Raw genomic sequence first — 15157 nt, 5'->3', positions numbered from 1 at the left:
TCTCAGCTCCTCCTGCACCATGTCTGCCTGGATGCTGCCATGCTCCTGCCTTGATGATAAAGGGCTGAACCTGTGAACCTGTAAAACTGCCTGGATTAAATGTTGTCCTTATAAGAGTTGCTTTGGTCATGGTGTCTGTTCATAACAGTAAAACCCTAACTAAGGCAGAGATGCAGCCATCCCTTCTCTGTGACTGTGGTAAAACACCATAGCCCAAACACCTTAAAGAAGAGACACAGCTATCACTAACACCATGACTAAAGGCACTTAGGGAAGAGAGGGTTTACTGTGGCTCATACGTCCAGAAGGATGGAGTCCATATGGAGTAGGGGCAGGAGCTGCTGCACAGAGGAAGCAGACAGAGCAGGAAATGGGACAAGGCTTTAAACCCTCAAACCTGCCCATGTAGTGTACTTTCTCCTACAGGTTGTGCCCCTAAAGGTTTTATAACCTCCCCAAAGAGCACCACCCACTGGGGCCGAGATTCACTTCACAGTGGGAGCTACAGAGGAGAGTTAAGGAGAACAGCTTGAAACAACAGCCTAAACATTAAACAAAGACTAAATTTAACACATCAGAGCCAGGTTAAATTAGCATTTGTGGTCATGGCTACCACACTGACTGTGTGGACCTTGGCTAGATGGAATCGGCCTGGGGAGAGGGTGCGAGAGCACGTGCTCCTTAGGCTCCTGTGCTGGATTGTGGTGTCCTGCTTAGATGCAGTGTTGAGCGGTTGGGTAGCTACGGTAGACATGGCTGGCTCTTACATACAGGCTGTATACTTACTGGGAGACTTGGTTTTAAGTCATGTAGCCACTCTGCTCCTGTATGAAGCTGTCATTTGTCACATAGGAGCTTTCTCTTGATCCTGGAGACAACCCAGCATTACAGACACCATCCTGTGCTTTCAAGAGGAGCTGAGACAAGCATAGCAAAATGGACCCCAAACTGTTGGGTCTTGTAATTGCAGAAAGGACCTAGTTAGTGAGTGGACCTTCCTTCAGGCACGGTGACAGGTGACAGGCCACATACAAACCTTGGCTTAAATGGCAGTAAGACCTAAAGACACCCATGATCTTTAAGCCGAGTGTTTTACTGAGTGTGCATTTTATTTTCAATCAGAAATTGAGCTTTAGTTTAAGATTAGCTTCCAGCATGCAGCCGGTTTAAGAAACTAGTTAATTGTTTAAAACAAGCTTGAACATGCCAACGGCCTAGAGTAATTTGTGTTCACCAGTGGAATATCTCATATTGATACCCTTCAAAGTACACTAGAGTCTCTAAGTCAGCGCTGACATGGGAGTGCTCTCCTGTAAGGCGGGCCCCTCCTCCCACAGTCCCAGCCCAGCTACTTTCATCTGTCGGACAGCCATCTGTGCTAGTTTAGAAGATGGACTTCCCTCAGCCTTTGAACATGCTTTCCCCGCACTCCCGTTCTTAGACCATTAGAAAAGAAAGAGACTAGCTTTCTTCGGCCATCTTGGGGTTTCCTTCTGGGAGCAGCATTATGAACAGGTGGTTAGTCCACACCGAGAAGCAGGTGGTGATGGGGTTAGCTGCTTATCTCTGGCGTTTGGGAGGATTTCTGGGGACTGCTCTCTCCACCAGTGTTTGGGACTTCATTTGTGTTGATGTAAAAGTCCAGTGGAGCTGGGGCTTGTTCTGATTAGAATTTTTTCTTTGATTTGAAAACTAATCTCACCTACTCTATCAGTCTCTGTAGGGAAAGAAGAGAGGGTTTTTTGTCATCTACCCCACCACCTATGCACACGCACACACACACTAGTATGCCAGGTTCCTGTGTTGTCAGGGCCTCCTCTTGTCCTTTTCAGGGTGGTTCACATTTCTGTATGAGGTGAGGGCTCCGTGGTATAGAAGAGGAGAGAGTGCAAGGGACAGCGCAGGGTGGAAGCCTGTGGGAACCCTAGTGTGCTGAGAAAAGGCCATGTCCTCACCTGTGGGAGCTCTAAGTTCATTGTCCCCTCTTGGTAAGGCTTGCCTGTCACTTGAACCCCTTTGTGAACCAGCCTCCATCAGAGGCTGTGCTGTGTCGTGCTGTTGGGTGACAGGAGAGTGTTGGGGTGTCCCCTCAGTGCTGTGTGTGTCCCCTCAGTGCTGTGTGTGTGTCCCCTCAGTGCCGTGTGTCCCCTCAGTGCTGTGTGTCCCCTCAGTGCTGTGTGTGTGTCCCCTCAGTGCTGTGTGTCCCCTCAGTGCTGTGTGTGTGTCCCCTCAGTGCTGTGTGTCCCCTCAGTGCTGTGTGTCCCCTCAGTGCCGGGTGGCTTTTCTATCTGTTCCTTGTGGTTTCTTTGTCTTGTAACATTCCGTCAGTTTGAATATCTGCTCTCAAAATCTGGCCTAATCATGTGCTGTTTGTCTTGGTTTTTCTTAGTTTTCGTACCTTCTGGACCACACCATGGGTGGCTATGCAAGTCTGTCCCCAGGGCTCACTTTATTCTTAAATATTTAACCCTGTATGTTCCATTATCACACTCGGTGTGTGTTCTGGAGTAAGAACACAGACCTCTTATTCTTTAATTTTACATACACATACATACACACACATACACACACACACACACAAACACCTGCTGAGTCCCTTTAGTGTGTGTTGATTATGTTTATCAGTTTGTTTTAGGGCTGACATGTTTAAGTTGGATATCTGTCAGGGGCTTGTCTCCAGAGAAGACTGATTTCCCCTCTCTCAGCAGCCCATGGTTGCCTGTAGCTTTCCATCCACTGTTGGGGCTTCGTGACATTTCCCCTGTTCACATTGCTCTTTCAACTGGTTGTGGTCATTGTTTAGGCCTTGTTTTGATGAATAGTTTGTGGGTGCAGTTTCCTCATTATATAGTGTGTGTGTGTGTGTGTGTGTGTGCGCGCGCGCGCGCGCGCGCGTGAGTACGTCTTACACACTATGAAAATTTTTCCTCTTCTGTGATGTTTACTGAGCCCCAAGTATGGGGTTATATAGTAGGTGTACCATCCCCGTGTGGGTTGTATTGTAGGCGTATCATAGGCATGGGTTGTGTTGTAGGTGTGCCTTCCCAGTGTGGGTTGTGTTGTAGGTGTGCCTTCCCAGTGTGGGTTGTGTTGTAGGTGTACCTTCCCAGTGTGGGTTGTGTTGTAGGTGTACCTTCCCAGTGTGGGTTGTGTTGTAGATGTACCTTCCCAGTGTGGGTTGTGTTGTAGGTGTACCAACCCAGTGTGGGTTGTGTTGTAGGTGTACCATCTCAGTGTGGGTTGTGTTGTTGGTGTTGGAGCATACATGTATCATACCTGGGCTACTTCTTGATTACTGTTTCATGTAATTCTGTGACCAAGACTTTAAGAATGGAGTTTTGTTGAGGGGCGAGGGGTGGGAGTGTCTTTTACTCCTAAGAAAAGTAGTTCATGTTTGAGTCTATTATGAAAAATGGTAAAATGGCGGACAGTAACTAGCCTGGCCCTTAAACGTCCTATAAATAGATGCACAGACATCTGTGAAGGGCACAGTGTGAATGTGGCAGAAGCAGACTGTGTCAGCTCTCGTTCCATGGCCAAGATGTCACGTCTCACATTCTCCAGGCATTAGGCAATGGAGTGGTCAGAGTGCTGCCAGGCAGTCCCCCGGGGAGCCAGGTCATTGTTCGAGCCAAGGGAAAGCGTGGCAGAGCTTTGTTTCTGTTCTCTAAAACAACTCTCCAGGTCTCTCCTTCAACATATTTAGCACTCATTTTAGGTGGTTTTCCAAACGGCTAACTGGTAACTGTGCAAGCAGTTCCCATGCTGCTGCAGGGAGCTTTGGGCCGTAGAGAAAGAGGGTGAGAAACCCTTCCTGGGGCACTCTGGGCTGCTAAGTGGTCTTTAAAGAAACAACCGAATTCCTTTTCCAAAGACACGGAAGTGTTAGGTGAAACTCCACAGAAACCCACCCCTCCTAAGTACCTGGGATCAGAGGGTGGGGGGAGAGGTGAGAGGCAACAGAAGACTTGGGAGAGCAGCTCGTGTGTAACTTAAACAGTAACTTAAAGTGGGGGCACTCGTTATTTTAAGGTAGGAATTGGCCATCACTCTGAGAACACTGTGCATGTTTTCAGGTGCCTGTGTCAGCCCCGCAGGATACCAGTGTGGTTCTGCCTTCCCTGCAGCTCACTACCTCACCATGGCTGGCCCTGCTCAAGAGCCCTGCAGGGAGGGAGTCAGAAGCTAGGCCAGCCTGTGAGCCCTTGCACCCTGGCTGGTTGCTCTGAGAAACCTTCGAGAGTTTCGGGAGGCATGCATAGTTAGTTATGTTCAGCGGGGACCCCGGGCTGCAGTGTGAGGTGGTGGCCCGCCACCGTGTTAACATGCCTGGTCAAGCTTGCCTTGACAGATGCATCTCCACCCTCCTGGCCTTCTGAGCACTGCTCTGCCTGCTTGTCAGTTGTCCCCCTGAAAGCGGAGGGGTCGCCACAGGACCCTGCTGGGAGGGCTCCTGGCTTTGTCCACAGTTGTCTTCGACATCCTTGGTGGCACTGAACTGTCCTGAATGGAGCCCAGCAATCTTCTTCAGTGCACACAACCAAGTCCTGGCTTACTTTGCTTCTGGTATGCCTACTTCGTCATCTCGTCTTCGTCTCTCAGAGATGGTCTCAGGAGGAAAAGCAGTCTGACCTAGTTGCGGCAAGTGAATCACTTATGAGCAAGCTGTTCATATTTTACAGGTGAATAAACTGTTGAAGGAAAGCAGTGTTGTCATGCCATAAATTCCTTAGCCCTTCATTTGTTATGTGATTACATGACCCTTGGAGGTCTCACATAAATTAATCTTCTAAAAAATGCATAGCCTCAGAACGTTCTAGTAGGGCTCCCAAGCCTTCAGTTCCATTTCCTTATTAGTTCGGTTCTCATGAAGAACCTGCTATGGGGTTTTGAGTTAGAGGAAACCCTAGTTCAGCCGCAGTGTTGAGAGTTAGACAGTGACGGTCACAGGGCCGCTGATCACATCTGTGTGAGCACCGAGGCCTGTGGAGTTCTGTTCATAGTCCTGCTGTGTGCCTGGGCTGGGGACGACAGTGCTCAGCTGGTCAGTGTCTCTAATCACAGCTGCTTTCTGTGCAGAGGACTGTGACTGAACCTTCATGATTGGGGTGGGGCACGTGCCTGAGGATGTGATCGATTCAGGGATGGGCCAGCTAGCAGCCCTCGGGTTACGCAGGTGAGGGTCAGATGGCGTACTTGGGATTTGCTGCTGAAGAGCTTTTCATTTTCTGTAATTCTTGACTAAATACAGAAATTCCCTTGCCTTTTACCATTATTCCCTTCTTTACAAGCTGCAGCTTTGCCTGTTGATACATGAAGGTTCCACAGAGCTGGGCTGCAGCTGCACATTCATCAGCCTGCCTGGAGGACACAGGACATGGCCTCGCCCACTGTGCGAAGAAAGCATGTCCTTTCTGACTTCCTCGCAGAAGCATCCTCTTTTCTTCTTTGTTTTTTAAGGTTTATTTTTTTATATGTGTGAGTACACTGCAGCTGTCCTCAGACACACCAGAAGAGGGCATCAGATCCCATTTCAGATGGTTGTGAGCCACCATGTGGTTGCTGGGAATTGAACTCAGACCTCAGAAAAAGCAGTCAGTGCTCTTACCTGCTGAGCCGCCTCTCCTGCTCCTTTAGAGGCATCTAATTTTACTGTTAACTTTGATGGACAACAGGGCAGCTTAGCAGTCTCACAACTCCTGGAACACGGTTTCTGTGTTCATAGGCCTGTTACACTTTTTAATGTTATTGCAGTCAGAATATCTATTAAATCAGGTTTTTTTTCCATGAAGGCATAATTTTCAAGTCATTTTTCTTTCCGAGGGTGATGATAGAGAATAATTTTCACTTTTATCATAAGTCAGCTTGTTAGGTTTCTACATTTGAAACAGCAATAACAAACTTTGTGTCCTATATTTTCTTTTTAAAAATATATATATATTACTTTTAATTTTATGTGTGTTTGTGTGTGCCTGGGTATATGTGTACTGTGCCTGTGGGGGCCAGATGCAAGTGTTGGTTCCCCCAAAGCTAGAGTTTCAGTTGGTTGGAAGCAGCCTGACATAAGCACTGGGGACTGAACTTGGCTCCTCTAGAGCAGGTCGCACGCTAAGCCTCGGAGCCATTGCCAGCCCTTGAAGCATATAATTTCTATGAATAGACATATTTAGTGAAATAGGATGCATTTTACAGACTAGTTGTCTTCCCTTCCGTTCTGAACAGGCCGACGGGCCTCCCCAAGACCTTTATGGAGAAGGTGTTAGTCAGAAGGAGAAGGACTCAGCTCTCCAGCCTTCCAGGACTGCAAGAACCCTCTGGATGAAGGTTTGGTGGTGATGTCCTGAGCTTCTGGCAATAAGGATCGGTGTTGGCATAGTCTGTGTGTCTGTGTTTATGTGCCTGTGTACAAGCCCACACACATGTATGTTTAGTTTCACTTCTAGATCCATGTGGCTTTAGTGGAAAATATTTTATATTCTTGTATTTGGTTTAAAGGGTTAGATGAAGGTATTCCTGAATAAAGTTTGTAAGGAAGTGTTTGTGGTTACAGTTTGTACCAAGATTTAAAAAGGCTGGACGTGACACCTCACAGGAAACGGCATGGTAGAGCAGGACATTTTCTGCAGTTCAAGTTGGCACAGTAACTTGCAGCAAGACACACTTGACTTGGCATCCAGGCCCAGTGACAATGAACATCTTGATTGCATTCACCATCTTTGCTTTCCCCAGGACAGGAGCTTTTGTGACCTAATCATGTTGTTACTGGTTTTAGAAGACCAGGAACAGTTTGTCCGTTTTAGCATTTTGAAACTTCATTTATTGAGTAAAGCTGAGGAGAAGGGACATGTCTCTGAGGAGCTGGCACTTGGGGATCTCCATGTGACTGTTAGTGTGTGACTTAATAAAATGTGAAAGAAACAAGATGTGATGAGAAGTAAATGAGTCAGGGTGTCCATTTGTACATGTGAATGTCTAGTATTAAAGTATTGGAATATGGTTTTCATGGACCACTGGTCTAGAAACACTGTTACTTAATGTCAACTTGTTAATGTTTTTCATTTGTGGTATGCTGTGCTGGAGTCTTACTTGGGAACAAGTGTGTGGGAGCAAGAGAGTGGAGCTTTTACTTGTACAGTAAGGCTAATCTGACCCTGTATTCAGACAGGTGTCTGTATACAATAGGATATGGTTTCAGAAAAGAAAATGTTTTGATTTTCTTCTCCATGGCAGTCTACACGATGATAATCACTAAGAAGATCATTTGGAGTAGGGCATGGATGCTTTAGTGCAGGTGGTGGAGCTTAAGCTGTGCAGGTAGTTGAACCCCACATGTGCATGGCTACTTACTTTAGAGTGTGTGGAAAATGGAAGAGTCTGTAACCTGAGTGTTCATAAATAGCAGAGTTAAGGGATCAGCCTAGGTGCCCATCAGTGGATGGATAGATGGATCACACACACACACACACACACACACACACACACACACACACACACGCACGCACGCACGCACATAAACTCATACGTGTACACACACACTGACACACATACTGACACACATACTGACACACAGGTATTTGTCGTTTTCAGGAAAATGTAAAGAACTGAAGTTGTCATGTTAAGTAAAATAAACCAGACTCACAGTCTCCTGTAGAATTTAGGGGAGAGAAACATGAGGGCTCTTCCCTGGGATGGAGAAGGGCAGAGGGTAGAGAGGACAAAAAAGGGTAATAAGGGGATGGATATGCTCAAAGAACATTACATGCATTTATTGAAATGTCACAGGAACACCCAGTAATTAGTACAATTAATGCACCATAATTAAAAAACTAAGAGCCTCTGGCTACGAGAATTCTTTTAAATTGTCGACAGAAACCTGTCGCTGGGAAATAGTTTGCCCATCCTGTGCCACTTAGCATGTTTTGAGAAGCCCCTGTATTGAATGTCACTCTGAACTCCACACATACCTTCAGTTGCTTTAAAAAAGAACACAGCATGTAAAGTTGATCAGCTGTCCCAAATTTTACTGTATGAATTTTGAAAGGCTGTTTTATCACAGAGATAAAATTATTGATGTGAGCTGCTTATGAAAATGAAGTATCAGACTGAGCTCCTGAGCGCAGACTAATGTGGAATTGAAGGTTTTTCTTCTTAATATTGCACTGCATGCCTGTGTGTGATGGAGACCTGCTTCCGGGGAGGAGGGGCAGGGACCAAGGTACCCCAGCAGTGCCCTTGGTGTGTTCAGTCTTGTGTTGCTGTAGCAAAATGCTTTAGACTTGGCGTTCTCTGATGAAAGAGACTTACCTGCTCACAGTTCTAGGTGAGGCTGCTGGCTTCTGTACGCATCTCTGTCTGTGTAATCCAGGCTAACTAGGAGGCACCAGTCCAGAAAAAGAAGAAAGGGGGATCCTGTATGAGGAGCCCACCCCTGAGTCAGACAATGGTGTGAATCTATGCATGAGGGTAGTTCTGTCTTGGCCCCACCTCTTGATGCTGTTTCAATGGCAGGTGAATTTCAGCATATTTAATCGAGTTGAAGGCATTTTGGAGGGGACATGCACTCAGATCCTAGCAATCTTTGTTTTAGACCCTGCCTCGTTTCCTATTCCCTCTATATACAGTGGTGTGTAGGTATTCACACGTAGTCATGGATGTGAATGAAACCGTCTTCACTGATCGCATGCAGTTGGAGAGCTGTTTCAGTTCTATGACCATGTTAACTTGCTGTTCACTGTACCCTTCCCTATTGACACTAGTGAATCCACCTGGGCTTGTCAGACAGAGTTTCAGGAATGCTCCTGAAGCTAAGTGTGTAAACAGATTACAGACCTTTCACATCCTTCTGTGGCTAGAGCTAGCTGTGGTCTCGTGGGATGTAAGAACCTAAAGAGGTCAGACTATATTGTCCTGACACAGTCTTGGATGGAGAACCTCCTGGCCGTCTTTCATGAGGTGAAGTTACTCACAAGGGCACCACTTTAAGTTTAAGTAAAACTTGGTTTTATATCACTTGAAATAGTTTAGTTTTTCTTAATTATATTCTCTAAGGCAAAAAATCAGTTACTGTAGACGGATCTTTCCTAACATACCACCTGCTCATTACTTTTCCTAAATTCTGTAAAAGTACTTCTCCCCTTCAAAGGCAAACATTAGTCATGTATATATTTTTAAATTGCTCATTAAAAAGAAACTGTAGTTCAAAGTATATAGGAAGTGTAAAGCTTGGTACAATAGTTCTAAGCATCTTAGAAAGTCTGAAATGAGAATATAGGAGCTTCAAGCCTATAGAAACACTGCAGTGCAAATTAATATAGTAATTCAAAGCATATAGGAAGTGTACGCACAGTGTGAACTAACACAGTAGGTCAGAGCATATAGGAGAAAGGCAGTGCCAGGGTGTCTGTGTGGTACCCACAATCACACTGCCCTGTCTCTCTGCTCCTTTCTGTCAGAGCCCAGGCAGGTTGTACTTGTTCCTTGGGAAGGTTGGGAACATTTTAACCTCTCATTTCAGCACAAGGTCCGATTCTCACGCCCTGTAAGTCCAGGGATGCTCCATCTTTAGTGATCATCTCCTTTCTCCACAGTCACCCGTTCTCTCTCTCTCTCTCTCTCTCTCTCTCTCTCTCTCTCTCTCTCTCTCTCTCTCACACACACACACACACACACACACACACGCACACACATGCACACACACACACACACACACACACGCATAACTCAGATCAATCAAAGATCAATCAAATCCCTCCCTCCCCTTTCCTCCCTCCCCTTCCCTCCCTCCCCCTTCCCTCCCTCCCCCTTCCCTCCCTCCCCCTTCCCTTCCCTCCCTCCCCCTTCCCTTCCCTCCCTCCCCCTTCCCTTCCCTCCCTCCCCCTTCCCTCCCTCCCCCTTCCCTCCCTCCCCCTTCTCCCTCTCGGTTATTCTTTCCCTTCAAGATGTCTCAATAAGTGCCCTAATCTGTCATTTCAAACATTGTCATGTCATATGAGTGAAGTCACATTCCATGTTAATGAACGGAGTGCCCTTTATTGGCTTCCCACTCAACACTGGGAAGAACATAAGAACATCAGTTTCATTGAAAATTAAATTGTGTGTGTGTGTGTGTGTGTGTGTGTGTGTGCAATATATGGCTTGGTTTATAATCAATTCAATGAATGAGAACTATTGTTATTTTAATTAAAATAATATGGCCTTTCTACCCAAATCTCATTTCTGTTCTAGACATAGTCTGTGCACATTTTATGTTAGAAGACTTCCATTCTCTTATCCTAAAGGATCCGACCAAGTACTTGGGTAGAAAGACGTATAAACCAGGACACACAGTCATTCCCTTGTGCATAACCCTAGTGACTCACAAGCATGTGCAGAAAGCAGGGACTGTGGGGGGGGCGCTGTGGGGCAATGGGGGGGTGGGACAAACTAGGCAATAGCCTTCTTTCTCCTCCTCACTGATTGAGGTTCCCTGTACCTGTGTCCATGGTGATCACATAAAGCACACTGGACAGCTCCTAGTCCCTCCAGCACTGCACTGAGGGTGAGCTCTGTCTGCAGACAGTTCTCCATGCTCTGTACTACTTAGGCTTTGTCCGCACAGCTCTGCAGTGTGTTCTGTGGACAGACGGGAATTCTGACCAGCAGTCCCGTAGCCGGCCGCACAGGAGATTGGTTGCCCCCTTCCCGCCCCCCATTCCTCCGTTTCCACATTGGAAGGTGGGAACTGGGGTCTTTGCCACCTTTCCCTTACACACCCTTACACACTCCTGTTGGATGTGCTTTCGCTTATGCTTGCCTCTTCCTGGGGTAAACCGAAGTCTGAATGGGTGAAGTATTACTTTGTAAGATTTAAACATGACATTCACATGCGTTTAACTCATAGACACTGGTTTTGCACACAAGCTTCCTATACTTTGAAGTTATAATTGGTCATGTCCATGCTAGATTTTATCTTTTTCTTATGTTCACTAATATTGTATGTGTGTATGTGTGAGGGAATTTTTTAGTGTTCATAATTTCTTTAATCTTAAAATTAAACATTTAACAATTCTCTTTCTCAAAAGGGTCTTGCTATTTTAAATTACTCTCCATTGAAATAGCAGATAGACACTTCACATTGAAAGCTACACTGCAAACCACTTAAAATTTCTCCCATTACAAAGGAAATTTCATAGAAAATAAATTATTGTAGATCATTAAACACTACCACCTTCAGACAAATGGGACAATAATTAATTATTGCTATTTCTATTCAGTTCACCTGAAAGAACATTTGAATCATCCCCTCCAGAGCACAGTGGTTTATAGTCAGTGAAGTCGAATTCCGTGCAGCACCGCATCCAGTCTTAGGGAGGCTGAGCCCTCCAGCACCGCCGACTTCTGTATTTTCTCACTGAGGCACATTGTTGGCATCTACACAGAAACTGAACTGTTTCTGCTTGAGGGCATTTGGAGACCCAGATTAAATGCTGAAGAAATCATTGCTCGGTATAGGATGGGAGAATTCCTTCTAGACTTTCCTTCTGGATTGAAATGGCTGTCTTTGTGTGTAAAGAGTAAGTGGAGGTCGGTGGAGTGCTTACCTTTTTCCTCCACACACCTTTGCTTCCATCCAGTCTAGTGTTCCCTGTGTAGCCACCCTTCCTCGGCTCCCTTTCTGCTCCAGTGCAGCAACCCAAGGCCTCCAGTGAGGTACAGATGCCACCGGCCATTGTAACTCCACCCCGACTCCACCCTGCAGTCCAAGAGCTTGCCTTGAATGAGCATCAGGAACAAACGCTTGGCAGGAACGAGCCTGTGAGAAAATGGAAGGTGCTTAGAAGTCAAGGAGCTTTGCTGCAAGAAATAGACACCCACGAGGGGAGCGAGACTGCGAGAGCTGGTTTGTTAGGATGGCCGACACAGCTGTCCTTTGACCCCTTGGGACAGAGAGCATGATGGTTCTACAGGGGGCATGGTCTCCCGGCTCTTGGGCCTGTGGTTCCCAGGCGTCCAGGAGCCAGTGATTTCAGGCTGGAAGATTTTCACTCTCACAGGCTTGTTCTTTCACGGAGAAGATTGATTAGGTCAGGCTCCGTCAAGGGCATGAACTCTAGCCAAAAATTAAATTAAACATTCATGAGAATTTAGGAAGGAAGGGAGAGCCAATCACCTCGTGTTCATGAGCAGGTTCTTAGAGCAGCTAAGGTTCCTCCTCTGCATGGGGTCTGCTCTGTCAGGATGGCTTAGGCAGGGCGGGGGATGGGAGGAGTGGTTCTCAAGCATCACAGGAGCTGCGTGGGCATCTGGGAGAGGAGCCACCCACACGGTTCGTGTTTGTGCACGCGTGTGTGTGTGTTGTATGTTTAGAACTTCCGCTGTAGTAACGTCCTATGATACAACGTGAACAAGCACTTCCAGAAACAACTCATACTCATGAATTTGACTTGAAGCTAATTTGTGGTCATAGTCGTTCATAGACTTTGCATATGGCCAAGTTTTTTATGAACCTTACATTCAATCACACAGCACCACATGGACTCTAACCGGTGTTACGTTAAGAATATCGGGTCATAGCCCTGCTTAATAAGCTTTGGTTTAGTTTCATTCAGCTACTCCCTTGTGCCCATAGGAGTAAGTCACCATTGAAAAGAGTGAATACTGGCTCTAGCCGGTTCAGAAAGCTTAGTCATCTGCTTCCTGGAAGGTCTTTCCTTTCCCTGATAAGCAGGACTGTTTTTGATAGGAGTAGATTGTTCTGCCACACCCTTCTTCTCAGTCCTGAGAGTCCAGTAGCCGGACTTAAACTAACCAGGCATCTAGACTGACTGTCCTGGACTGACTCTGCAGCTCTCCGCTCCCTCCCCATGCATCCCAGGGGGCTGGGGACAGGGTCTTTGGAAAGTGACTGGGGTTTTAGAAGTCCTGGGTGGAGCCCTTCACGTTTGGGTTGGCGCCCATGTGAAATGGACCCCAGAGAGCCGCCTCGTCTGTTTTGCCGTGGGGCAGCAGAGTGGGAAGGCAGCATCTGTAGGCAGGAGGCAGGTCCTCACCATACAACGCATCCGGGGGCCTGTTCTGGACTTACTACATTTGTGTTATTAGTAAACTACACATTTGCTGGCCTTTGTTATATATATGTCGACGCACTAACACACTGACTCCTGTTTAGCATCGTTAAGGTGCCTGTCAGAGGCTCAGTACTCAGTAGGGCCATTAGTGAATGCCTCCACTATTTACTTGATATTTTAGGGTCAGAGGGCTACTTTGTGGAACTGATTCTTTTCTTCTAGCCTTACATGGGCCCGAGGGATTGAACACAGGCTGCCAGGCCTGTGCAGCGACCACTGAGCCATCTTACCTGCTGCCCTTCACAGTGAGCGGGCCAGCGCTGGGTCTGTGAGCTCCACTGCACACCCATGTGCCGCTTGGACATAATGGTGCCCATGCGTGTCTTACACACAGGGGTAGCAAGTTGAGTTTTACAAAGCCGTGGGCTGTAATGAACATCCTGGTCTGTTTCCTTCTGGGTATCGTGAGTTTGTGACATTTCTTTCTGAAGTAACTTAAGATCTGTGCAGTCTGTCCCCTCTCTGCTCCTGGACCCAGAAGTGGAGGCTGTAAAGTGCAGGTTTCCCTGTGGCTGGGGCCTGTTTTCCACAGGGCCTGATGTCATCTTGGGCTCTCACAGATCAGTGAAGGGCAGAGTTCTTGTGGCCCAGTGCGTCTGGAGACTGCACCAGCCCCTCTGTGTTCTCAGCTCTAGTTCCCTCTGTACTGTTACCGTCTGCCGAGCAGCATTTGAGTTTCTGAGACTTTTAAGTCACGTCTGTTCTGTGCAGACGAAGCCCTGAGCACACACTACCATGTGTGCGAGGTCATTCCAAACCCATAGTCAGAGTCCACTGTGACCCCAGCCTGCTGACGGTTAATCCTGATTCCAGTTCACTGCCTCCCACCTCTGCTCAGTAACACTGCGGTAATAGGGCACGGAGCAGCGATCTGGCCTGCTCGTTGGAATCGTAATCATAGAGTGACATTTTCTAGCAGTGTGGGAAGACTTGGTACTTACTAGCTGTGAAGACATTTTTTAAAACAACAAAGGCATGTGCCTTTCCTTAGCTGTGCTCATTCTTGCTGGCTATGACATGTGCATTTCCCAACAGCTCAGCTTTAAAATGTTTTTGATACACACTTTGTCACTACAGTAAGTTTCATATGTTTGAAGTCTTTAATGTAGCAGTGTTGAATAGGCGCACAGTAAGACTCTGGAATTCTTAGCAGAGTGTAATTACCAGTTTTTATCCCATATTTGGTAGCTCGGTGAGTAGTCCTAGGAAGAAGAAAAGGTTCTATTTCTGTTACCTGTAACCATCACTTACACCCGAGTGCACGGCTCCTCTCTGTGAGGATGGTAGTTGAGTGTGTGATGTGCCTGTGGCTTTGTGCAGTGTGTTCCTCTTGTGCACTGGAACAGTGGCTTCCTGTGAGAACTGAGCGTCCATAGCAGCTATCCAGCAGAAACCTCTGTGTCAAGACATCTCAGTGACCAATCAGTATCAGCTCGGAGGAACCCGAGCTGCACTGGGAATACTCCTGAGGACTGTGACTTGTAATACTAGGCTGATAAGCTCTGCTTTAAGCATTCATAGTGTTATTTGGTCTTGGCAAATTTAAGGATTGTTCCTGTTCTAGGGTCAAGGAAACTAATTGAAAGCCACCTCGCCAGTGAGTAGCAGGGTCAAGTGATCGTGAAATATGTCATGGGTGCTCTTTCCACTCCTGCAGACATCACTAATCGATGGTAGTATATGTTCGTGCTGAGCCTGACCAGTGGGCCTTTCCCACATCCATTCTGACGCCTGTAGCTCAGCAGTCACATATGAGGTCATACAAAACATGTGGCGTGCTGGACTGCAAAGATGCCCATTTGTAACTTTCTCTTGAGCCAGTGTGTTTGGAAAACAACAGATGAGACAAGTCATTGCTTCAGTTTAGAGGGAGAATGAACACACATGATTTTCTGTTGTAAATCTAATACAAGTTATTTCCATTTTAATAGCATTTTAAAGTCACTCTTATGTGAAAAATATTTTAGTTGGTTATAAATATATAATCAAATTATTTTAAATCATAATTTATCTATTTTTGAAAATTATTTTTCAAATGGATATTTGAAACA

The 15157-nt window shown here is 46.4% G+C and overlaps 1 protein-coding gene across 2 annotated transcripts in view; it reads left to right on the top strand.

Moving 5' to 3' along the window:
• Positions 1 to 15157, top strand: part of RASSF8 (Ras association domain family member 8) — a 60439-nt gene that overhangs the window by 17033 nt on the left and 28249 nt on the right. The window contains exon 2 of one of the 2 annotated variants that reach the window (XM_080913895.1): positions 6223 to 6324. The exons of the other annotated variant lie outside the window; for it this stretch is intronic. The gene's annotated coding sequence lies outside the window, so the exon portion shown is untranslated. The remainder of the gene's footprint in view (positions 1 to 6222; positions 6325 to 15157) is intronic. 2 annotated transcript variants of the gene reach the window in all.

This window comes from Micromys minutus (genome assembly GCF_963924665.1).
Source record: "Micromys minutus genome assembly, chromosome: 3".
Lineage (NCBI taxonomy): Eukaryota > Metazoa > Chordata > Mammalia > Rodentia > Muridae > Micromys > Micromys minutus.
Note: the sequence above shows the minus strand (reverse complement) of the source record. Positions and strands in the feature narration are given on the sequence as shown.